A 26,479-nucleotide genomic window follows, 5' to 3' on the forward strand; every position below is an offset into this window, starting at 1 on the left:
ATGTTTTAGCAAAGAGACCAGTGGCATTTTGCCCCTACTCTAGAGATCTGTGGAACTTTGAAATTGAGAGACATGATTTAGGGTAACTGGCAGAAGAAATTTCTAAGCAGCAAAGCATTCAAGAGATGACTTGGGTGCTCCTAAGGCATTCTGTTTTATTTATGCACAAAAATATGGTTTGGAATTGGAATTTATGTATAAAAGGGAAGCAGAGCATAAAAAATTTGCAGCCTAAGAATGTGATAGAAAAGAAAATCCCATTTTCTGAGGAGAAATTCAAGCTGGCTGCAAAAATTTGCATAAGTAACAAGGATCCAAACGTTAATTGCTGAAACAGTGGGGAAAATGTCTCCAGGGAATGTCGGAGGTCTTCACAGCAGGCCCTCCTATCACAAGGCAGGATTCCTAGGAGGAAAAAATGGTTTTGTGGGTAGGGCCCTGGGTGTCTGCTGTGTGTAGTACCAGGACTTGGTGCCCTGCATTCTAACCCTGGCTAAAAGGGGGCAATGTACAGCTCAGGCCACTGCTTCAGAGGTTGCAAGCCCAAAGCCTTGGAAGCTTACATGTGATGTTGGCCCTGCAGGTGCACAGAAGTAAAGAATTGAGATTTGGAAACCTGCCTAGATTTCAGAGGATGTTGGAAATGCCTGGATGTCCAGGCAAAGGTGTGCTGCCGGGGTAGAGCCCTCCTGGAAAACCTATGCTAGGGCAGTACGGAAAGGAAATGTGGGTTGGAAGCCCACACAGAGTCCCCACTGGGTTACTGCCTTAGTGGAGCTCTGAGAAGAGGGTTACCATCCTCCAGACCCCAGAATGGTAGATATACTGACAGCTTGCACCTGGAAAAGTCACAGATAATGCCAGCCTGTGAGAACAGCCAGGAGTAGGGCTGTACCCTGCAAACCACAGAAACAGAGCTGTGTAAGACTATGGGAACTTACCTCTTGCATCAGTGTGACTTGAATGTGAGATATAGAGGCCCAGGAGATCATTTTGGAGCTTTAAGATACGGAGTCCAAGGAGATCATTTTGGAGCTTTAAGATCATTCAAATACTGGATTTTGGACTTGCATGGGGCCTGTAGCTCCTTCATTTTGGGCAGTTTCTTCCATTTGGAATGGGTGTATTTACCCAGTGCCTGTGCTACCATTGTATCTAGAAAATACCTAACTTGCTTTTGATTTTATGGGCTCATAGATGGAAGGGACTTCCTTTGTCTTGGATGACACTTTGGACGGTGGACTTTTGAGTTAATGCTAAAATGAGTTAAGACATTGGGAGAGTATTGAGAAAGTTTGACTGATTTTGAAATGTGAGGCCATGAGATTTGGGAGGTGCCAGGGGCAGAATGATATGGTTTGCCTGTGTCCCCACCCAAATCTCATCTTGAATTGTAGCTCCTATAATCTTGTGTCATGGGAGGGTCCTGGTGAGAGGTAATTGAATCATGAGTGTAGGTCTTTCTTGTACTGTTCTTATGACAGTGAATAAGTCTCATGAGATCTGATGGTTGTATAAAGGGCAATTCCCCTGCACTCGCTCTCTTGCCTTCTGCCATATAAGACATGTCTTTGCTTTTCCTTCAACTTCGGCCATGATTATGAGGCCTCCTGAGCTATGTGGTCCATTAAAGCTCTTTTTCTTTATAAATGACCCAGTCTCAGGTATTTCTTCATAGCAGTATGAAAATGGACTAATACACCTTTCTAGTGAATTTTCTTCTTTTATTACTTCTGGGCAGGGCTTCTCCAGTTTCCTCCTTGCATTCAAGCCTTCTGGTGGGCCTTTGAGCTCAACAGGGCACAGAGAGAAGTAGGCTTATTATGAGGCTAGGCTTGGAATGTCTATGGCTGTTCATGAAGTGGAACCTATATGGGATCAAAGCTTTTGTTGTTTTTGTATTGTTTAGCAGGAGCACAGCCTTTCAAGAGGAAGCATGACAGCCAAATTTTGGGTAGTTTTGCACAAGTATGCATTCTAACAACTTAAGGAGCAGCAGGTATATTAGAAAGGAAGCTCAGAGAAATGAAGGAAAAGAGAAGCAAGATACCAACCTCTTGAAAAGAGTGGCTTACTCTCCTCTCTTGGTGACTTGGGAGGGTAAACAGTATAAAAACAAAGGGTATAACTGGGAGCTTAGGACAACAGGGCTGAGATAGGATGGACCCTTATGTTTTGGAGTCCAGCAAGATGTACTATGTGTGTAGGCCCTTTCTTAACAGATGCTTCAAGTACTTATGCACATGCCATGATAAGATCTCCACAAGCAAATTGGGCATTTGTTTGGGTCTAAGCCATGGCTTATGATTTGTTCAATGCCTCAGACGCTTTGGGTTAAAGTGTTGGACAGCACCCAGAAAAGAAGATGTAGGTCCTCTATACTTTTATGTACACTTGAGATTTGCGGTGTCTAATAAAATCTCATTTGAACAGAGTCTACAGCCTAAACATCATCTATGAAGGTTCAGAGGCTGGGTGTGGGGCCTCATACCTATAATCCCAGAACTTTGGGCGGCTGGGGTGGGTGGATCACCTGAGGCCAGGAGTTCTGGATCACCTAAGGCCAGGAGTTCTAGATCACCCTGGGCAACATGATGAAACTTTGTTTATGCTTAGCAGAGTATGGTGGCATACACCTGTAGTCCCAGCTACTTGAGAAGCTGAGGCAAGAGAATCACTTGACCTCAGGAAACAGAGCTTGCAGTGAGCCAAGATGGCACCACTGCACTCCAGCCTGGGTGGCAGAGTGAGACCCTGTCTCAAAAAAAGAAAGTTCAGAGTATTTAGGAAATAGGAGCCATGATATGTAAGTTTCCTTGAGTGGAGAAATTAAAGAAAAAGGGTGCTGTCCATAAAATGCAGTCCAGAATGGGACAGTTGGATATGGGGAAGCCTACAGAGGTGGATACTGAAAGAAATGTCAAAGGGGCAACCAAAAAAATCACCACATTTTCACAAGTCTTTTATTTGACTAGTTGTATATTTCTACTTGAGAAATGTCTAGAAATGTTGCCAAATGATTTATTGGACAAAGAGATTCTAAAGTTTTGAAGAATTAAATTTTCTCAGGCAAAATCAGTCGTTTAAAACTAATTGTTGTTATAATATAGCCACCATAGAATTTTATATATAGATGATGATTATATGTGTATAATTACTATAAACTCCAGAATGCCTTTGTGTAATTTTTTGGTGTTTCTAGAGTTTTGATATAAGTTTTCGGTTTTGCAATGAGTTTACATTTTTAATATGGCACAATAGAATTCAGCTCCTCAATAAAATTCAGCAGTTTTGTTTGGCAATTGTTATGCTGTATGAAAAGATGCAGTTTAGCAGAGAAGTTACAAGGGTAAGCTTTAGAACCAGATCCCCTGAACATGAATCTCATTCTGCCATTTATTAGTTGTATGGCCTTGGTAAAGTTTCATAAACTCTCTGTATTTCAGTTTCCTCATCTGTAAAATGGGAACAATGACAGTAGTTCACTGGCAGGTTTTCATTGAGGATAACAGGAATTGAAACCTTTGAAGTGCTTAGAACTGTACCTGGCACAAAGGAAGTTCCATAAATGTTAGCTATCATTGTTGGTATTGTTATTCTTAGACACTTACCAAATTTAATGTACTGGGGAAGATGCAAGGATGAAAAAAGATGTATATCTTTTCTTCAATTACCTTAAATCTTAGATTGCTATTTTCTCTATTTTGTTCATTCTTTTAGGTTGTATTACTACTGCCATCAGTGTTTTCTATCAGAATTTCTGAGTTTCAAAGTTGTATTATTGAAAAAATATGGAACTCTTTTTATGGATTTGTTTTATTTCCTGGGAGAGATAGTTACTTCCTTCCTAAACCAGTCAAGACCTAGCAATTCACTGCCTCTAAGGTGAAGCACCCCCGCTTAGATAACCACAGTGGGATTCCAGGAAAAGCCTTTGAGTATAGTAAAGACACTATGCTTGCTCCCCAATTGGTAGATGAAATCATTGCTCTTCCTCTAAGACTAACTTATCTAGGGGTGATCTTTACCTGACATTTATGTTGAGATAGCTAAATGTACAGCTACAATATATGCATACATTTACAGAATGCCCGCCCGCCTCTTCTCCCTAACACAGCTGGGTCCTCACATGCACATTTGATTTTTTTTTTTTTAAATGTACGCTTCCCTGAAACTAAGAAAAAGAGTTGCATTTTTTTCTTTTCAATTTGTGTTAATATAGACATAAGCCTTTATTGGGAAAAGTGAAACCAATGTGTATGAAACTTGGACTATATCCAACTGAAAATAAAAACGAGTTCAGATGCTTTCTATGTGGGCTTTTGCCTCACATGCAGATTGTGCTGTTCGGTGAGAGAAATAATTAGTCATTTACAGGTTCATTACATAGTATGGTTAAACTTGACCTTCTCTTATCTTTGGCGTGCTGGTGAGAGACCTTTCTCAGTAGGTCCAGCTGGCTAATATGGCTCTTATATGTATAAACCTATGTAGTACAGTCTGTATTTTCCAACTCTAATGGCATTCTCTTTAAGATCCTGATTTTACATATGGCAAGGAAGAGCTTACGTGTCATTCATTTTTCAGTTCTTTGTATAAGATCTCTAAATGGGACGTCCATTCTCCATTCTACCTTCTACAACAAAACAGCACATTGTTATTTAAAGCAAAGCCTTTATAGATTAGTTGTTGAATGTGATATTCATCTCATGAATAACTAATAACATAAAATAAAGAACAATGAAAATGCAAATTATCTGCACATATACAGTGGCAGTTAGCAGTATGAATATCCCTCCTGAGTTTGTGCAAGGTAGGCAAAAGCCAGTCAAATTTCTGATTGTACCTAGTCCTTTGAGTTGCTGAGACAATATCAGAATTCATCCTTTTTAGGACTCATTATTAAGGCATGAAAAAAGAGATTGAAATCTGGTAGAATTTTAATTCTTTCGTTAGCGTTATTAATAAACAAGAATTGGCAGGAGCTAAACTGATTGGCACATACATCTGGAATAACAGAAATAAATAAAGTTTCAGAATGGGAGGAAGGGCTTCTACTACAGGGATTTTTGTTAGAAAATAGCATGTGTGTGGGACAGGTTCAAATCTAAACAAACCGCAAATAAATTTTACTGAGTAGCACTTTTAGTGTGTAAGATAGGGACAAGTAGGTGTCTTTCTTCATGAGTGACATGTCTGGGAAATTTTGGGAAAGAGATCAGAAAGCCTGTTAGGGAAATGGAAGTGGAGTGTAGGTTACCACAGCTGTGAAAACCTAGCCCAGGGACACTCACCAGGGAAAAGTCTCATCATTCTAAGTATCAAACTGCCCTAGAGCATTATTTGCTGGATTGACTGTTAGGAAAACCTAAATGGTAAAGAAAAAGGTCTCTGACCTTTGAAATATTTATATTAATACACAGAACCTAGATTTTATTTCGTGTGTAAATAGTGAATTCGCTTTATTCATTTGATAAGGAAGCAACATATATTGAAAGCACTGAAATTTTCTTATTCTTTTGCTAAACTGCTGCTTTTTATCTAGTCTGTGTGCCCATCACACACACGACACTTTGGAAAGGTGTTTAGTGAGAATGATGATGGGGAGAGGTTGGATTTCATTTCCTTGACAGTCTACAACAAGAAGACGACTCTCTGTCTTGGATTTTAGTGGTGGCTGTCCCTGTGTCACTTTTGGTAAGGATCTTGCAATATAGTCATGCAATATGATGTGAACAAGGAAGATGCAAACATTACAGGATGCGCCTTGTTATAAGGCATTAAATTACCTTCAATTCTTTTTTTTTTTTTCCGGGTGAAAGAGAAAGATGAAACTTAAAGGCTCGAGAGCACCATTCAAAAGCAACAGGCCTCACAGATGGCTGACCCAGATAACTGATAGCATGACAGTACAGCCTCGCTCTGTGTGGTGAGCTCTGGCAACCCTGAGCCCTCTGGCTGCCTGCCACTAACTGCCAGGCTAAACTGTGCTTCCTGTGGTCACTCTGAATTTGTCGTTAGCCTAATGGAGGGGCTCCCCACCTTACCTACCCACAGACCAGGCCTCGATATTTCCTTCTGCATCACCTCTTGAGAGACTCGCTGCATTGAGAACTTGCAGCATTTGTGAAATTTCTGTCTTGAGTCTAACATGGCTTAGATCAGTTCTCTTCAACCAGTTACACTCAAGTGCCCTTAGTCATATGGACGCGTTAAACTCTTGCTCAGTTCATGCCAAATCACCCTCAGCAAGAAAAACATTTCTTTTTTACTTCAAAAGTGCAGAGACATTTAGATTGCACTCGGTAATATGTCCGTGTTTTAATTTCTTAAAATATTTAACAACCATCACCTGCAGCCATGACTGCAGAATTTTAGAGAAAAAGTGATGTTTAGTGTGGTCCTTAAACCAGCAGTATCAGCATCATCTGGGAACTTGTTAGAAATGCAGATTCTCAGACATCCACCTACTGAATCAGAAACTCTAAGGGTGGAGCTTAGCTATCAAACTCCACTGGTTCTTAACAAGCTCTCTAGGTGATGTGTTGCATGGTAACATTTGAAAGCCATGTGCTGTGTTAACCTGGAGGCTAATGTAAATGTTCTGAGCATGGCTATTGATGTTTGGTAGGTTAGATATTGTATTAGTTCATTCTTGCATTGTTGTAAAAACCTGAAGCTGGGTAACTTACAAAGAAAAAAGTTTAGTTGCCTCACAGTTCTGCAGGCTGTATAAGAAGTGTGGTACTGGCATCTGCTTCTCATGATGGCGTCGAAGCTTACAGTTGTGACAGAAGGTGAAGGAGGAGCCAGACCATCACATGGCAAAAACAGGGGCAAAAGCAAGAGGGAAGAGGCATTACACTCTTTTAAACAGTAAATCTTGTATAAACTGACTGACTTAGTGCCATCCCCACCAAGGAATGGCACTAAGACATTTATGAGATATTCACCCTGATGACCCAATACCTCTTACAAGGCCCCACCTCCAACTCTGGGGGTCACATTTCAATATGAGATTAGAAGAGGATGAACATCCAACATATCAGGTGTATTAAATTCATTTTCAACTTATGATGGGTTTATTGGGACATAACCCCATTGTAAGTCAAGAAGCGTCTGTACTAACTTGGATATACCCAAAGTTCATTCAGTTGCCCCTTTCATAAATATGTACTGAGCACTTACTGGGCAGGCACTCCTCTGTGCATTGGAAATACCACTGTGGACAAAACCGTCATGGAGTTTACCTTCTACTGGGGAAGATAGCCAATACGCAAGTATAATATCAATGGAAATAAGTGTCACATAGAACAATATAGTAGTGTATAGGATCAAGAATGTCTGAGTTAGGATTGCTCTTTTGGACAGAGTGATCAGAAATGGACTTTCTAAAGAGGAAGCTTTTGAGCACAGTAAGTAAAGGACCAGCTTATGAGACTGTCTGGGGGGGTAGATGTTTCTAGGCAGACTGTGGATGATACCTTTATCAGGTTCTCCAACTTAGAAGATAGAAGCCTAGACACGGAGATTATTTCTTATCTTTTCTTCTGGGCTCTAGGTCACTGGGGCTCACTGTCTTATTCCCAAGTCAACTCTGTGCTGAAGATACCTTGGTAGGAAGAGATGATTTAACTCTTCTGGCAAATATTCTACATGGTGGCCGTACCTGAGAGTATCTGCTAGAGCAAGCGGCCAAGCATTGAGTCCTAGGCCCTGGGTGATCAAGGGCACCAACTGCAACTCTAGACCTCTTTTTCATGTCTCCCAAAGCAAAAACTTGGAAGATAATTTGCAGTGTTTTTACTCCATGTATGACATCGAAGCTCTTTTCATGTCTGGGTATAGTGTATGGATGTGAATATAAATTTCTCACAAACTTTCCTACTTTTCTAGTAGCAGCAACACATTACTTGTGACCTTACCTTGTGAGTATTCCAGGCACAGCAGTGAGAGAGGTCAGGGTAACAGATTCAATCCCTATCTGTGGTAGCTGTCATTCCCCCAGAGACGCACGACCCTTCATAAAGTAAATTTTTAAAAGTAAATGCCATTAGCTGCAGGGAGCATGGGGCATGGAAGTACAAGTCCTTCTCACCAAAGACTTGCAAAATAAAGGCAACATTGACAATGGATTAAGATGGAAATTAAATAATTTGTTTGTTGCAAAGTATGGTGGAGGCTGAGATTCAACTAGCAGAAGCAAAATCTTTTCCCTTTTCTTAATCCATAGCCCTTTTGTTGTATGAAAATATTCAGTGAAAGTAATATTCAACAGTGGTTTATGATCCTGAAGAGTCACCCAAGGGTTTTCCCCTTTATCCTACTGAAAATGCACAGAGACTTCACAAGAGAGTTTCATTAAGCAGCAGCGGTGGTAGTACAACCAGGCTTTACCTGTTTTTGACAGTGAACAGCAGAACATCCGTCATCCATGAGACCTACTGTGCTACCAAAAGCTAAAAGAAAACCGTAAGTGCAGTGTTATAATTCCCAAAGATATTTCTAATGATTTCCAAAACAAGAGCAAGAAAGGAGTCACGATTATACTCTATTCCGACTTGAGATAGAAAGGACATTTTCACGAAGATATGGGGACCGATTAAGCCAGCAGTATCAACATTATCTGAGAACTTGTTAGAAATGCAAGATCAAACACTTTCTTCTCATTCTCTTTTTCATTCATGTGCTTTCCCTCACACTGCTTTACTTTCTCTGCCTTTCGTTTCTCTGGTTTATCACTGGCTCCCTCATCCTTCAACCCTTGGATACAATGTGAAGTTTGAAACCTCCGGCAGTCCTTTCCTTCAAAGAAAGCATGTAACCTCCACACTGGAATGTCTTTGGAGCTGTGTGAATAAATGTGTTGAGAAGGAGTAGATGGTTCCCAGGTAATTTTTGCAGACAGAACTGCAATCCAATTCTGGATCTGCAGTCAAACCATCTGCAGAGATAAACATCAGAAGCAAATTTGTATTTGTGGGGGAAACTGTCCTTTGTCCTCAACCCAACATTGAATCTGAAAAATTTCCAAGCTTTATTACATGTAGAATTGGTTTTTAATGCTTTGAGGTATTGTGTAGGTGAAAGGGAATTTAGCTGATAAATGTAGTTACATTCTTGCATCCATTAGTGACACAATTTTCCTCGAAAAGTCATTTTGCATGTAGAAAAAAATAATGATGGGGGAAATGAAATAGTGTCATAAAAATATATAAAATAATCTGGCAGGGCTCAAAATTTGAGAGAGTTTTGAGGCCAAGCAAAAGATTCTATCGAAAAGACTTTAAATGCTATCTCCAATTTTCCTAAATCTTGATAATAAGAACATAACATTTTTCAGTCTAAAATGATTTCCTTTGTTGATGGGTGTCTGAGAGCCAGGGAGGCAAGACTGTTCATTCTGGTTTATCTTCAGATGAAATCCAGCCATGGGGTTCAGGTGGAGGGCATCGAAGTGTTATGAGAAAGCAGTGGCGTAGAAATCTCTCATTGCACCAGCAGCAGACTTTTTCACATATACAGAGATAGAACATTGCATTTCTCCACCCCACCCAGCATTCTTGTGGGATTTAAGAAATTCCAGCTCTCACTTAGTACAAGACCTGGTGTCGTTCATGCTGGTGCCAAATTGGTCACAAGGGGGCACCGAAGTGCCACAAATTTTGCCCTGGGACCTTTCTACACATGCAAATTTCCAGCAGCAGAGGCCAGAGAACTGTGGCCCTTCAAACGCATTCTTCCCAAGCTTGCTTGGCAGAGGCATCATCATGGTGGTTGGAATCATAAAACATTGCCCACAGCTTGTGTCTGCCCAAGCGTCCATCTTGGTACCAGTTTGAAAGTATTCCACCATGGCGGCTGAAGCACCACATTAAACTTATTCCTCTAAAGTATTTTTTTTTCTTTAATTCAGTCCTGCATCATGTTACTTGTAAGGAAATTGTTACAAAAATCCATTTGAGAGGATTCTCTTCATCAAAAAAAAATTGACAGTACACTTCCTAGCAATACATTTCAAGTACTGATGTCCTGAATATATTTTTAACAAGGAAATTATTATTTTCTTTTTTATCTGTTTGCCAAGGGAGACAGTCATTTGTTGATTTATTTCCTATGCTTTGTCTTTCCTCTTTACCTGAAATGCGAAGAATTGGCAGGGTTCTTGCAGCAATGTGAAGAACCATGGAATAATTTCATGGAGCAACAGTGAAGTTATATGTTAGTTTCTCTCACTTAGGAGAAGATGGGGAATTTGACTATTGATTTCAAATTTTCTCTGTCTGGGCAAGAGAGCTTGTATTTTATCAAATGCAGTCAATTTGTGGTGAAATATTCTTTTTATTTTTCAAGATAGATTGCTGATTTACTTTAGAATGGTGGGAAAATAAGTCTGTACCTGCTGCGTGCTGAAGAGAAGTGGTTATTTGCTTTATTGATTTGATCCATTTTTGTGAGATGTTTTCTATGTATTTTTCATTTGGCTACAAAACCTACCCACAAGTGGTCCTGGTTGTTGTACTGCTTCAGCATTCCAGAGAATAGCTCCAAAAAGTAGAGTTTGGAATTTGCGAATAATTCTTTTGTTGGAGGAGCCTTTCTTGGAGAAAAGCATTATACCTCAGATGTGGACAGGCCTGTAACGGCAATCTCCAACTTTCCAGAGATCTTGATTGGTTAAGTTGTCTTATGGTTCAAGGGTATGAACAAAATAAGTTTCGGCTTCCCAGCTAGGACCCTCAGCCCATTGTTAAATGGGAAGCATGATCAATCACAGATACTAACATAAATACAAAAATATTAAACTTTCAAAAATGGTCCTTCTGGCCTTGAATTCTTTATTTTGTCTCAGAGGATGAAAGCTTCCTCTTTTAAAAAAAATGATGATACTGCTTCTGGTTGAAAACTTCTTCATTTATTGAAAAGCTAGACTTTTAAAAGACCATTCCTTTATGATGAGCAAGAATGCCTGATCTGTAGTTTTCAGTGGAAAAGTACAATGCACATACTATGTATATAAAATTTTACTCACAAAATTTTACATACAAGATGTTAAATTGAGTATGTTTACATGTAGCAACTGGAAGGCATTTTGGATTAAACCAGTTATTTTGTAGGGATTGAGATTCTAGGTGACTTTAAACAAATTTGATTCTGTTAATTTTAGAACATTATTTATGAGAAAAAAAAAGCATTGGCTACTTTTGTAAAATGATGACTCCTTTAAGACTAATTATCTTGATATTTTCTGGCTGAGTTAAAAATTTTTGAATGTTGTATTTCTTTCAAGTAATATCTGGTTCCACTAGAGGTGACCATTTCTACTTTCTTTACAGTGGAAATCAGACCAAGATTTTTACATCTAGACTGGAAAGATAAACATAAATTTTGTTGCAATTAAAATTATGTATACCATCCATCCAATTTTGACTGAATAGGCTCAGGATTCATTGATATCTTTTATTGCTTCAATAATGAGGTAGAGGAAATTTGACAAATTCTAAACTATACTCAACTGTTCAAGAAATAATATATAATAAGCTTTAATTAATGGAATGACCTCTTGCAATGAAGTATATATATTTTAAAATCCTTATGATATGTTTCAAGATTAAAAAGCTTACACACATATATGAAAAATAGTTTTGTTTTTTTTAATAAAGGAGAAAACAGGTTTGTTGTACAATTAATTCATATACATATGAGGTCAGTTAACTCTGTTCAGCTTTTAGTCATGCATAGAAGGATAGCTAAAGATAGCAGATTCAACCCACTTCATTTCCTATGTGCGCCTAAAGGCACTGATGCTGAGTTTTGGCAGAGAAAATAAATTCAAATATAAGAGGATGTAGGCATGTTGATTTCCAGACCAGAGAAAGAAGTTAAAGAAGTAACTTTGTTTTGGATAGAGGTGGGTGGGAAGGACGCTGTCTTTGAAGCAGTGTTGGGAGCTTAAATGATTTTCTAGGAGCCTTTCCAAATTTAATTATTTTTGTGCTCAGTATTTCAAATTTCAAATAATTACAGTTATCTAAATTTCAATACAGGCATATGGGTTCCCCATTTCCTGTGACTTATAACTGTACTTGTTTGGGGGAAGGAAGTTTCAAAGGTGGGGTTCATTTTCGTGGTGGTTGTGGTTGTTTCCATTGTGTACTTTTCCAGGCAGTTTTTGTGAAAGCAGTACAGGAAACTTTGCTTGTCATTGGCCAAAAGGTGATACTTAAAGGTGAGCTTTTGAGTGGTGGAGTAGGAAGTGACGAAATAAATATGTAAGAAAGTAATCTTGGAACAAAAGGTTTGCCAATTCGTTCATTCTTGGATTGTTTAAAAAAAAAGATAATAAAGATTTGATAATCCTAGATTCCCAGAGCATTGCATTTCCACTTCCATCACTATGTTTCATCCTGAAGAGCAATTTGTCCATCTACATTAGGTTATTTATATTCATATATGGATAGGTATTTCTTTACATTCAGCTGCCTCTTATTATATACTGAAAAGATAATATGCTTTTCCAGTCTTGCAGCACTGTTGCTGGTTTGGGACATCCCCACATATTAAAAACATGCAACTGGTGTAGGATGTTCCCCCTGTTAATTTAATTTTTCCTAACAGAGTTTATTGTGGGTGCTATTATTAGGTCATGCTTGCCCCTATTTGTGGTTTCTCTCTCTCAAAGAGATTTTAAAAAAAACAGGTGAAGAAATCTTTCTGAAACTTAAAAAAATTTATATGGTGTCATAAGCATTTCTTTCAAATTAACGCTTACTTAGATACCTAAAATGTTATCACCTAGAGTTTTTTTTAATGCAGATAACTCAGCGTGACTTCTAGTTTTTTCTTGTTTAAAAGTTTGTTGTTGTCGTTGTTGTTGTTTTTAAAATGAGAACTCGTATTGATGGGAGAATACTGAGCCCCACTTTCCCAAATATGTTGATGAACAGGGAAATTAATGATTGACTGAACTTTTCACTTTTATCCAGATGTCTTGGCTTTCTCTCTACTTAGCCTAAGAGGGTATATGAGTGTGTGTGTGTGTGCATGCATGTGTGTGTGTGTCTACAGGCATGTGTTGTAACTCTCCAGTCCCAGGTAGAAATTGGTGGGATCAGTTCTGGAATAGTGATAGGATCTGGCAGCATAAAGTGGTGTGGGTGGGTGTGGCTTCAGCTAGTCACCAAAATGCTCAGATATCCTTGCAGGTACAGGTGTGCTGGGATAGAATGCAGTACTATAATTGAGATGGCACCTGCCAACAAATTCCAGTGACCAAACAAAAGGAATGACTGCTCTTCAGGGACTGCAACTGTGGTCTCACATCAGATCTGACATTGTTCTATGCCCTGTGGTAAAGGGACAATTTATGTGTGGTTTCAAGAAATTATTATTCACATTTCTTCAAAAGAACTCTGCAGTGTAGTATTTCTGGGGCCATTCCTATTCAACCACAACAGTGACTGCCTTTAAGTGGTGAGGAAAAAGTGATCTTCACACATAGAAGTTAGGAAAGCAAAGGTAACTTGGGACTGTGGTATATATGTGTAATTAATATTCATCTCTTATATGGTGAACGATATCTAATTTCAGGTAGATTTTGTCAACCAGAATCAGCAATATCTTTCAGTCTGCAGTTTTCTGTTACACAGACATATTCTCTATTAAATATATTTTTTCTTTTAAAACTGGGAATATTATCTGATACCTGTGTATGAGTGACATACTCCAAATCTCATCTGCTAATCTACATTTCAAATGTTCCAGTGTCCTCCTTGTTTCCCATTTTTTACTGTTAAGGCCCTCCACAGAACATTACTGTCCCAGCAGACCTTTTATCCAAGGACTGTTGATCACAACCCAAGAGCTGTCATCCTATTTGCATTCTGTGGATGCATCATTATTCACAACATTTGATGTCCATAAAAACACATTAAAACTATTTCCTTGAGCAAAAATAATCAGCTCTCTGCTATACATATCATTTGTATACTCAAATTGTAAAATGTAAATTGATATATAAGAAAATGGCCCATTAACTTTTTCATTAATGACAATAATACATTTTGTACAACAGCAGTAGGAGGATCTTGCCTCTACTTTAGCAACCTGAAGGGTAAATGGGGCCCTCCTTCTTTTTCTTTTCTAATTTCATAAAAATGATGGCTATCATCAAGCAGAGATTCTGTTATGTATCTTATTTGCCTTAAAATACAGAACCTTTGATTTATTATAAAATTAAAACTACCCTGATATCCTCTGTGTTTTTTGTAAAGAAAGCCAAAAATAATTATTTACTATTTGATTATGCCTGAGAGGACAAGTTTTCACCACGGATAATATGTAATTATCTTAAAATGTTTATTATATTTTCAGTACTTAATTATATGCTCCCATATTACATTTAAAGTACTACCAAAATCTTAAAGTATTAAAAAAGGATGTCTTTTATAGCTAGATAACTGTCATAAAATGCAAATCTACGATCGATTTGAAAATACTGAATATAGCTTTTTGTTATGAGATGTGGATATTTTTATTAAATTTTATTAGGATTTACTTTGATTTTTGATTAGAATTTAGTATAAGCATGATTTTTATACAAGAGGATATTGAATTAATCAGCTGTCTTTTTTTCAGGTATTAATGATGGTACAGGATTTAACTCCTATACTGTCCACATGACCAGTTGTCCGACCACAGTATTTGATTAAAACATGGATTAGTAATTTGTCTATCACTGATACATCATGCACTAAGAGATAAAGAGCATCTGATATTAACTGAGAAATAAAATCTGCCTTCAGTAAATTGCATAGAAAAATTACACAGTACATTTAAATTACCATTTGCTTAGCAACATGCCCTTGTAGCCATTCCAGTGGGGCTATAAAATGATCGATTTACTTTAATTTTCTACTGAATCCTGAAAAAAATGACTATCAGTAACCTATCCCTTCATCATAGCATGCTGATTCACTCTGTGTATTAAATTTACTGGCAAGGAGCAAGACGTTAACAAAAAGTAACAGATAATGTGAACATTTCATGCATAATCTGTAATATGAGATATGTATTAATAGGGAAATTATGATGCATTCAATTATTCTGAAATGCCTTCCAGAGATGTTTTGATTTGGCTGCGCTCGGGTAGTAGCAGCACAGTGGGGAGCATCTCAAGTGATGAATAACCTAATCTCCTAATCTCAAAATGGGCACTATTCACTGTTAGCCCGGGAGAGGCTGGTGGAAGAAAGCACACTTTGCAGGCAAGGCCACTAAGATGAATCCAACAAAAACAACAACCCAAACAACAATAAAATAACTAGTACCCCATCCTGCCAGCCTGATACCCTACCACCCAGCCTTTTAAAAATCAAGATTTGAAATGCACAGCTCTAAGGAATGTGTTTCGTTCCCTGTGATCACACAGGTCTAGATTCTAATCTGAGAGGTACCTTTCCACTCTTCTCAGCCAAACTTATAAGATAAAAGGCTATAAAAATGATTGCACTTGCCACAGTGCTGTTAGGACTCTGGTATTTATGAGACATTATGTATGCACAAGAACCCTTACTAATTTGCCACGTTTCATGCACACCTGGAATAATCTTCCCCACGTACACTGGCTTTTTTTTTTTTCCTTAATTTCCAAAGAAAGCCTACCCCAACAGGAAACTGTTCATTTTGTATCATAAGCCCCCATTCTGTAAAGCTGCTTGGGTGTAATTAAGTGGCTACATTTACTTCTTCACGTGGGGAACAATGGTCTGGCTCCTTGGAGAGTTCAAGCAGGATTTATTTTATTGTGTACAGAGTCGGAGCAGGGGGGGAGGTTGTCAGATAGTAGCTGGTCATTCCTTTGCCATTTACGTGGCCCTCTCTATGTAAGAGTAAGGCTGTATATTTTTTTTCAACCTCTGATTTGCTTTCCTTTTTTCTTGGGATCATGGCTACAAAACTATCAGGTAATCCTCTGTTGTAAGGAAAATAAGTCCTGAGGAAAATGTGCTTTGCATGTATGCCTTCCCCCACCCTCAAATTACTTGATTGCAGCAGGCTCACTTTTTGATTAATACAATTTTGCATAAGGTAATATTACACGAGTGTATTACTTTTCAGTAATTATTCAATGGAGTTAATATGGCAGACTTCTTGAAGAAAAATTAGAACCGTGGCGTCTCATTTCTCTAAATCCCCAGCACTGTTCAGTAGGGTAACAATAATAATTATGTATAAATAAATAAATTTCTTTTATCAATGTTCACTTGGGCTAGAAATAACGGGCAGCCTCATCCCCAATCAGAACACTAACGGCTGTACTTTTTAATTAGCAATGTTCCGAGGGGCAGAAATGATTTTATGTGCAGTTTTGTTATGCTGCAGTTTGGGAGAGTGACACAGTGATTTGTTATAACAAGGGTCTTTGCAGTTTAATCATCGTGTGAAATTATGTGTGCTATTTTGCTTTTGCTTTCCCTTGCACCTTTGGGTTTGAGCCACTCCACAACGGAGGACAGGAAAGGCTTGTGGACTCCTTTTCCTAAAGCAATTTTCTCTCCTTTAGGTCTGATTTCACGTGAGCATCATTTTAAACTCCAGCAAGATGTGGTTCTATTTAAGTAGCCCTTGCTTACAGAGGTCCCATGCCTACTATTATATTTCCTTGCCATGATACATACTTTGCAGTGCATTTTTCTCACTAATCATGGTTTAGCAAACAAGGAAGGAGAGGGCCCTGTTTTATGAAACTTTCTGATGAGTGATGTTCAGTTTATTTCAGTCTTTAGTATACTAGAATGTACAATTGCTCTGAAGATAAATAAAAGATTCAGCCGGGTGCCACTGGAGAGCAGAGCAGCATGTCTTTGGCATTGCTTGAGACTTATCTGATTTGGATTTGTATACCTCATGGGGAATGGCAAAATATTGGAACAGACGGCTTGATATTTCCGAAGAATATAGTGGGCTTTATTAGCACCAGTTTCGCTCCCTGACTGACGGCTTTTTCAAATTTTTTATCTTATTAATCCATGCTACTGTATGTAAATGTTATTCCTCTCTGCATAAGGGAGGCAACCAGTGATTTGTAATAAATGCTTATGAGTGCCTGAGGCTGCACTTAAACTTTAAAACATCTATTATTAAGTTGCAAAAAAACACTGTAATGGCCAATAGTGACCTCATAGGAATTTTAAACTGTGGTCTGCTCTTCTGCATTAAAAACAAAAAAATTGCCTCAAGTTAGAATTATGAGCAATGCTATTTTAACAGCTGCATTTTGATTATTAAAGTGTGTTTTACAACTGAATTACAATGCTTTTATGGACTCTAGGTATAAGATTTTAAAAGGTCATTAAACATAGTCGGAGGTTTTGTCACAGTAGGTGTCATTGTATACAATGGACACTACACAATCTATTTTATGTCACTGCACTTAGGATTTAAAATAGCATGCAGGAGCATTTAGTTTGTTTAACCATGTAGATTACTGTAGACCTCGCAAGGATTTTGACAGTTTGCATTCTGAGATGACTACTTTCATTATTATTTTATTAATTTGACAAGAAGCCCTACAGATTTTCTGTGTATCACTGATCCATTTGTCCCAGAAATAATTAAAAATGCCAGCCTGGAGCAACAGACAACAGATACACTTCTGGCAAATCAATGTTCAAAAATGCATTGCTTGTACTGTAGCCAACTCTTTAGTCCTGAAACATTTCTACGTTTTCACCATCTGATCATATATGGGCTCATTGACAATAGGTATTGACCCATGTGTAGGTTTTCCAAATGTAGCACCTTTAAATTGATTTATCCATTATGTTATATGCTGGATACTATATGTAATGTTTACATCTCTTGCTGCACAATTACAGGGTAAAGTTGCTGAAATTTCCCAGGGCTGCCTCTGTCATATACGGCTCAGCAAGGAGGTAAATGTAAACTTCAGTTTGCCTTGCCTATGCCCTGCCTGTCAGCTACTTATATGTAAATCTTTAATTTTATTTCCATTAATTTGGCATGGTGTTATACCTGTGACTAGCTGGAGTCCATGCTATCCGTGGAAATGATTTCTGGTTGCCTGATTGTTGATGAGGACACAGGGATGGAGGTGTGATAAGGAGCACAGAATCCTCAAAATATTTGACAAAATGTCACAAAGGATTGTATTTGCATGTAGTACCCTGGGTAGGACATAATGATTAGTGTGCAGTGCATTGCTGGCACTGCGTATCCGAGCTCATCCAGATAACATGTCTGCTGCACAGCTTTGAATATTGTATATGTACTTTGAACATATCTATGACTAGCAAAGCTGTCATTCTGTTGAAAAATGTAGCTGCACGAATGACAATTCTGGTTTAATTTTTTTTAAAGAGGACATCTTCTAAATAATTATTATCATGCTAATAACATTTGTATTCTTTTGTGTATAATTAAGATCTGCCTGTCTAAGCATGAAATAGGGTTGAAATCGTGAATGAGTATGCTATCCTTAACCTATTTAGTAAATCAGTTTTAATTTGGCTTTCTTTAGGTTAAATCATAACAATAGACTGCTGTATACAAAAACCCACACTTCTTGGCTGTAAACAATCTTGGAAATGTTTTATACTCAGGAAATCTTCCTGCAAAATTAAAGGAGCCTCTCTTGTGAATGTTAAGTGTTGAATCAAAAATAATAATTCAATGATATAGAAGTAATTTATTTTATAAAGTTAACATTAACTCTTTATTTCTCAGAATGATAAATACCCAAGCAGTTTTTCATCCTGACCTTTTTGGCTTTGGCATTTTTTTCTTATGTAACAAAAAAATTAAACTAAGACAATATTCCACCTACTTCTGAGAGGACACAAGGCCGCAAACAGGATAAAACACAGTGAAACATAATAAGCCATTTACGGATAAAACGTAACAGGTTACGTAATTTAATGATCACAAACTGTTTTGGAATACATGGTGCCTTTTTGTTCCCTTAAAATAAGATAATCTGTTTTGGGTAGGATCTTTGTTTTTTTTTGCTTTTTGTTTGTTTGTTTGTTTGTTTTTCTGGTGTAATTTCATGGCTAATACCTAGGCAGGCAATCATGCTAAAAACAAACTATCTTTGTCATTTTGCAAGGGTTATTCTTTATTTTGAAGGTACTTATCGCTTCTATAACCTAGCATATTTACTCTTCCCTATCCCAACTGTAACCATTTGCATGCTGTGATTTATAGGGTTATTGTAAAACACCTCCATGTATCAATTATGAGAGAACACAGACTGCTCGGGAACAGTTTGAGCAGTATCCTTGGCAAGTGAAATGTCTAAGGGGGTGGGGGCCTGAGAAAGAAAGAAAAGAAGAGAAAATGGCAACAGGAGGGAAGTGGGAGTGCAAAGAACTCATTGATGTTTTGCTTTTGTTTTCCTGCTGAGCTCTGCTTGCCCTTCTTCCCACAGCTTTCCTGGTGTTGTACATATATGCCTCTGCCATTTAATTTTCCCATCTATATTTTCGGTGCTTACCCTGTTTTTCTATGAATCTGCATTTGTTTCTCAGTCATCAGCAAATATGTTCTGGATGTCTATGCGTGGAGGGCCTAGTGTTGTGCAGAGCCCCATGAGGAATACAGAGGGTGGGACCTATTCTCACCTCCTATCATAGGCAGAACAAGCTTTTACAAAAGCACCATTTCAAAATAAACAGAAAATACAATATGAGGTGAGCGCTAAGTAAACGAAATCATATTTACAGAATGGTTTGTACTATATTGGTTTACAAGTCGTCATTTCTTAATAAATGCTAGTCACTAATAATGATAATACATTGATGATGATGACAATTTGATGCCAATAAGGACTGAAGCAGTTGTCACAGAGGAAGAGGTTAGAATGGAGCAAGGTTTTCTGCCAACTTAGGAGACCCTCAGCATTTGAAGGGTCTTTCACAGTGGAAGATAATTTGCTAGGTCCTCTCTGACACAAGCCTCACTCTCTCATTTCTCTGGCTCATGTTCTTTCTTTATGGCAATCAGTACATTCTCATATACTACTTTGCCAATTGACTTTTTTTGTCTGTCATTTCCCTCTTGAGTGTAAGCCTCATGAGTGCAGGGATCTTTGTTTTGTCATTGATAAACCCCAAAGTCTTTGAGAGCATATGGAACAGAGTAAGCACTTAATACCTATTTATTGAATGTTGAGTGAATGACTGAAAGCTTTTGTAATTTGCCTGCCTCCTCTCTTTGTTTTCTAATCTCATCATCTGAGTGTTCCTGTCTTGTGCATACTTAGTGGCCATTGTGGGTCTGCTTTCTATAGTGAATCTGGTAGGCTGAGGATGGAAAAGAGAGAAAGATTTCCAGGCATGGCTGGGTCAACTGTGATGCCCATGCAGCCTGACCTACGGTAAATTTCTAGGAACAGCTAGAAAATTCAGTTATGTCCTCCTCATCTGTTTGCATATTGAACTCAGTTTTTCTGGGCAAGCTTTTCCTGTGAGCTCCCTACTCCAACAATTCCCTCAACCATACATAGAGGTTAAATGAAGAAGCTTTGGAATCAGAGCTTCAGTATTTTTTCCTCTACCTTCATGCCAGATTAACCCTAAGCAAGTTTTTGGCCTCTCTAAGCTCCACTTTTCTGACTTATGGAACTCAGATAATAAAGATATTTACCTCCTAGGTGGTTGTGAGGAATTAAATAAAATGCTGAATGAACTCTGCACAATAATGAACATTGATAGCCAATGAAATAATACTAGTAATAAACCATGTAGGTTTATGATTATTATTGTCCTTGTTATTTATTTTGGCAGCAATCTGGTATGTTGTGTAAAATATTGTCTAACATTTTGTGATCTGTGTTACACCTTGAGTTCTCTCTTGCATTGGTATCTAATTACATCTTTATTTTTCCCCTATTTTCTCAGAGATTTAAATTATCACTAGATTTATTTGGGAAAAAAAAAACTTAAGGAACTTATTTGGGAAAATATACTGAGATTCAAAACTATAATATTACTTTAGAATTTAGAAAACATCTTTTTTCCCCCTAGTCATGATTCCTAGTAGAAAGGGAGTAAAGTTATGTCATTTGGATAAAGAACAATGAAGAGAAGAAAGTAAAGGAAGCATAGTTTGAAACCATTCCCCATCTTGATTTTATTTTTGGTTTCTATACACTTGACTAAACCTAAGTGAGTATTTTTAAATGCTACCTGAATATTTGTCTTTACATCTGTATTTCCTTGCAAGCAATTATTATTTGTCAAATAATGAATTAATTAGAAGGGTTGATATCTATATCTATCTATCTATATCTAGATAGAGAATGAATATCTCCAAACTGGGAATTACTTTTCACAAAGAAATATAAACATAAAAAGATAATTAATTTGAAAAAGAAAAATGATATGGTAATGTTGTACTAAGCACATTATAAAATTGCAATAATAAAGATGCTGATACTATTATAAGATGAAATAGACATATTAGTATAATAGAATTTAAATAAGAAATTTAGTAGTATAAATAATTTGTACAATTAAAAGTATTGATTTCATGGAGAAAAGATAAATAAGTCAAAGAAATATATTAGAAATTTAACTATTTGTAGGGAAAAAGAATGAAGAATTCTGACTCACACAATATTTAAACATACATTTAGGGTCAATTAAAAAGTTAAATGTAAAATATAAATTTATAAGAAATATCTAAATGGAAGATACATTACTACTTACAGACCTAAATGTTGGGAAAGCCATTTTAGCATTAAAGTAAAGAAAGGAGACATAGAGAAAATTCAGTTGGATGATGTGAAAATTAAATATTTATTAGTGCGAAAAACTAAAAGGCAAAAAAAAAAACAGGTAAATATTTGAAGTATTTACAAAACATAAAGTATTAGTCTTAATATAAAAAGGGATTCTTAAAAATCAGTAAGAGACAGATTCTGCTAGGAACATGTGTCCATAACTCAATGTTTTTCCTTTGTCTTCTTGGAAACCTTCAAAAAGCAACATGGAGAAAGGAAAGAAAAAACTTACACAATATTTTTGGTTGAACTAGAATACAGGATGTAAAATGTTTGCAAGGACTGCCAATGAAAACCACTGGGCATAAATGGAGAACGGGGTCCTGTAACACAAGGCTCTATAACTCTTCCATACAAATATGCTTCCTGTAGTTAGGGACACACTCCGAGGGACAATAGCTGGATTCCTTGTCTGCAAAGAGAGTTCAAAAACAGGATGAATGGGGAAGAGATAGAGCTCCCATCCCCAGAGGGAGGATTAGGCTCACAGCAGGTTCAGAGGCAGGGTTGCCATGAAAAATTATGTGCACAATTCACATTGGCAGGATGGAAGCTGGCTTTATCTAAGAAAAGATGCTTATGAAAATGAACTAACCCGGAACATACCTGACTCCTCCACATTTAGGAGAACTTCTTACAAACAACTCTTCAAGAAGACCTCAACTCATACAATACTACAAATACTAATACAAAAATGCAATACTTACATGGCACATATACAAAGATACCATTTTAAAAGGAGGAAAAGATCCTCATTCTTTATTAACAAAAAACATTCATTGGAACGAGGTTGCTGGGACAGATGTAAATTGTGAATAATTTACACAATTGTGATGCCTTTAATTAATTTTTTAAAAAAAATCTCTTTACAAAAAACCACAGTGCAGAAATGCAAATATACACGAAGAAAATGATAAAGTGGCAGAAAGAATGAAAAGTAAGCTGAATGAACTCAGAAAAGTAGAAGAAAAATATTGAACTACAGAAATGAAGGTGCAACAGGAAGCTGCACAAGTCCAAGAGAAACTGCAGAGGTCATGGTCAAGGGCATAGAAGGTCAAAATAATGAGAATGAAATGAAATAGATGTAAAGAAAGTTATAAAGAATTAGAGCAAAGATGGTAGAAATAGAAGTAATGAGGAGACATATTATATGTTTATTTAGATTCTTTATGGAAGAAAATACAGTATTAATGAAATAAAACAATTATTTAGAAATAGAATTTAAGAACATTTTCCTGAAAGGAAAGAATTAGTCTACCTACTGAAAGAGCACCAGTGCCAGCAAAATTGACACATTTCAGTCAATACCAATATTAGGGCTTAAGAAGTCACACATGCACACTTAAAAAAGGAGTCATTTTTTAAGGGATTAAAAATCAGGTTGGCTTCATATTTCTCCCCAGCAATCTTCAATCCCCAAAGATAATACAATTAAATTTACCAGACACTTAAGTGAAAGAAAATATGAGTGAAGGATTTTATATCTAGTAATGCTGTCCTTCTACCATGAAAACTATAAACAAACTGTTTTGAATGCACGAATCAAAGTGTATTCTTCCAGTGAGCTCTTCTAGAAAAAATTACTAGAAAATTGACATTAATAAAACATGAGATAACTTGGGAAAATATAGCAAAAGGAGTGGCAGTGAACATTCCATATATTTAATAGAACTAAGATTAAACTTAATGTGGAAAGTATTGTAACAGAAAATATAAATGTTATATGCTAGTGATTCTCAAATTTTAAGGTACATTCAAATCACTCATGGAGCTTCTTAAAATGCAGATCCTGAAAAATTAGGTCAGGGTGAGTCCGAGATTTTGTATTTCTTACAAGTTCCTAGCTAATGTTGATGCTGTGGGTCTCTGAACCTACTCTGAGTAGCAAGTATGTTGTGGTAAAAACAATACAACCAATAAAATTAGAGAAAAGCAGATGGAAATTAAAAGAAGTATGATTATTCATTCATTGTTGTCTGTGAATTAATGAGTATTGTCTACTGCTGATAAATCAACTTGTTGAAGTATAAATATTTACCAGCACAAAGGTAAATATTAAGAAATATAATATTATTTACCAAAATCAAGTGGAGGAGGCATGGGAGAGGATGCCAAGGAAAACAGACATGATACATTTTTTCATTGCTCATAGTAGGAAACTATTAGATACAGCCCTCCAAATTAGAGGATTAAATATATGATATAAAGATATAACTACAAAAGTAATCATTAAAACAAAGTACAAACCCCGTTGTTTTTTTTGTTGTTGTTTGTTTGTTTTTTTGTGATGGAGTCTTGCTCTGTCGCCAGACTGGAGTGTAGTGGCACAATCTTGGCTCACATTAACCTCTGCCTCCCCAGTTCAAGCAATTCCCCTGCCTCAGCCTCCTGAGTAGCTTATACTACAGGCATGCACCACCATGCCCATGTAACTTTTTATATTTTAGTAGAGACGGGGTTTCACCATGTGGGCCAGGATGGTCTCGATCTCCTGACCTTGTGATCTGCTTGCCTCGGCCTCCCAAAGTGCTGAGATTATGGGCATGAGCCACCCGTTCTTAAATATTAGAACTATAAACATGTAAAAGAAAACAGAGCACATAGTGGAAGAATTAAACAGTAACTAAAAAGAAACAAAATAATGACAGAACAAAGACCAAATGTATTTATCATAGCAATCATGCAAATTGTTTAAAAACCATTATTAAAACACTAATGATTTTAATTAGAATCACATAACATACCCACCCTTTATATCAGGGTTTCTCAACCTCAAAACTATAGACATTGAGGACTAGATAATTCTTTGAGTGGCTGGATACATTGGGGGCTGTCTTATTCATTGTAGGATGTTTAGCAACAACCCTAGGTTATTCCCACCAGGTGCCAGTAGCACACCCCTCCCTCAGTTGTGACTACCAAAATGTTCCCAGACATTGCCAAGGGAAAGTAGGGGGACAAAATCATCTCTAATCGAGAATCACTGTTTTAATTAGGACATGCATATATCAAAATGATTTAGAAAAATTAAAAACTTAGACAAAGACATGCTATGCAAATGTAGATAAGAAAGATAGATGGTAACATGGTATGAATATGAAACAAGAAAGAATTCAGGCCAAGGCATTAAGTAAATAACAACAAGAAAAGCCCTTGATAATGTTAAAAAATAAAATTTGCAATGAAGATATAATTGTTATAATTTTCCATGCACCAATACTATAGCATCAACATATAAAAAATATAGGATATGTAAATAAAAATAGATATGTAATACCTCTTATCATTGATGATGATGAAATGAAAAATGTAAATACACAGAAAACTGAAATAATAATGTAGATTTTTTTGTAGTATATTAGTTCTATTCTATAAAAATAGAGGGAAAACATTATTTTTTCAAGAACCATGAGCCCTTAGCCTGATCATGTCCTAAGCAACCAAGGAAGTCACAATTATCTCCAGATGTATAAATAGCAAAGCAAACATTTTTTGATGACAAAGCAAGAAAACTAAAATTGTGACAAAATTAGAAAATAAAATTATCTTCTAGAGGAAAATGAAACAAGTCTAGGTTTAAAGATGAAATTTAATCCCAAATTTCAGAGTAGGTAAAAAAAATGCTGTCTACAGGACAGTAATATTACAGCTGGTGGGATGCAGCTGAAACAATGTTCAAAGAAAATGCACAGCCTTAAATTTTTGTATAAATACATAGTGAAGACTACAAAAAGAAATTCTGTAATGCAAGAAGGGACAACCAAATAAATGTAAAAACTAAGAAGGCATTAGAAAAATTCATGAGTTGGAAAAATAGAGACAAAGATCATAAAGATATAACTAAGGTGTTAGCTAAATTATTCATGATAAAAAAGGCCAACTACAATGCACAAAATAAGAAAGAAGAGACTACTCAATATTTTGCTAATGAATTTTTTAAATATAGGTGAAATAATTTATTTAAATTGACTCTAAAGGAAACAGTGTAAACAAGTATTTCTCCATAGAAGAAATAGAGAATACATTGATATCTATAAGACAACTAAGTTGTAACTCTTTTACACAAAATGATACTGTGAAATGGATAATGTTAAAAAAAAACCTAAGTTCTATGATTTTATAGGGTAATTACCAAGAAATCTTTAAAAAGTAAATAATTTTAATGCTGTTTAAACTATTTTAGCTATAGATGAGGGAAAAATGCCAAAATATTTTTAAGAAGTGAACATAATACAGATTTTAAAACAGCAACAACATAGTTTGAATTTATATAAAAAAGAAAATATTAGACCAGTGTTTCCATACCTGGCTTTACAGTAGATTCCCCAGAGACCCAGGCTGCATCTTCATAGATTCAGATGTAATTAGTTGGTGCGTGGTGCGTTTGAGTCAGTATTCATTTATTATTATTTTTGTTTTATTTTATTTATTTTTAAAGCTCCCTATTGATTGTAATAAGCAGTTGGATTGGATAATCACTGTTTTAGATCATTGTCTCTCTAGAACATCAGCTTAAAAATTGTAAATTAATATTGGTATTTGGAATCCAGAAATGTATTAAAAGAATACATCATATGACCAGGATGTTTCAACATTAAGATATCTAATAATATTAATGGAAGAAAAATTATATAACCATTTTCATACTTAAAACACATGTTGTGGAATTTA

Source organism: Cebus imitator, unplaced genomic scaffold, assembly GCF_001604975.1.
Source record: "Cebus imitator isolate Cc_AM_T3 unplaced genomic scaffold, Cebus_imitator-1.0 Scaffold175, whole genome shotgun sequence".
Classification (NCBI taxonomy): Eukaryota; Metazoa; Chordata; class Mammalia; order Primates; family Cebidae; genus Cebus; species Cebus imitator.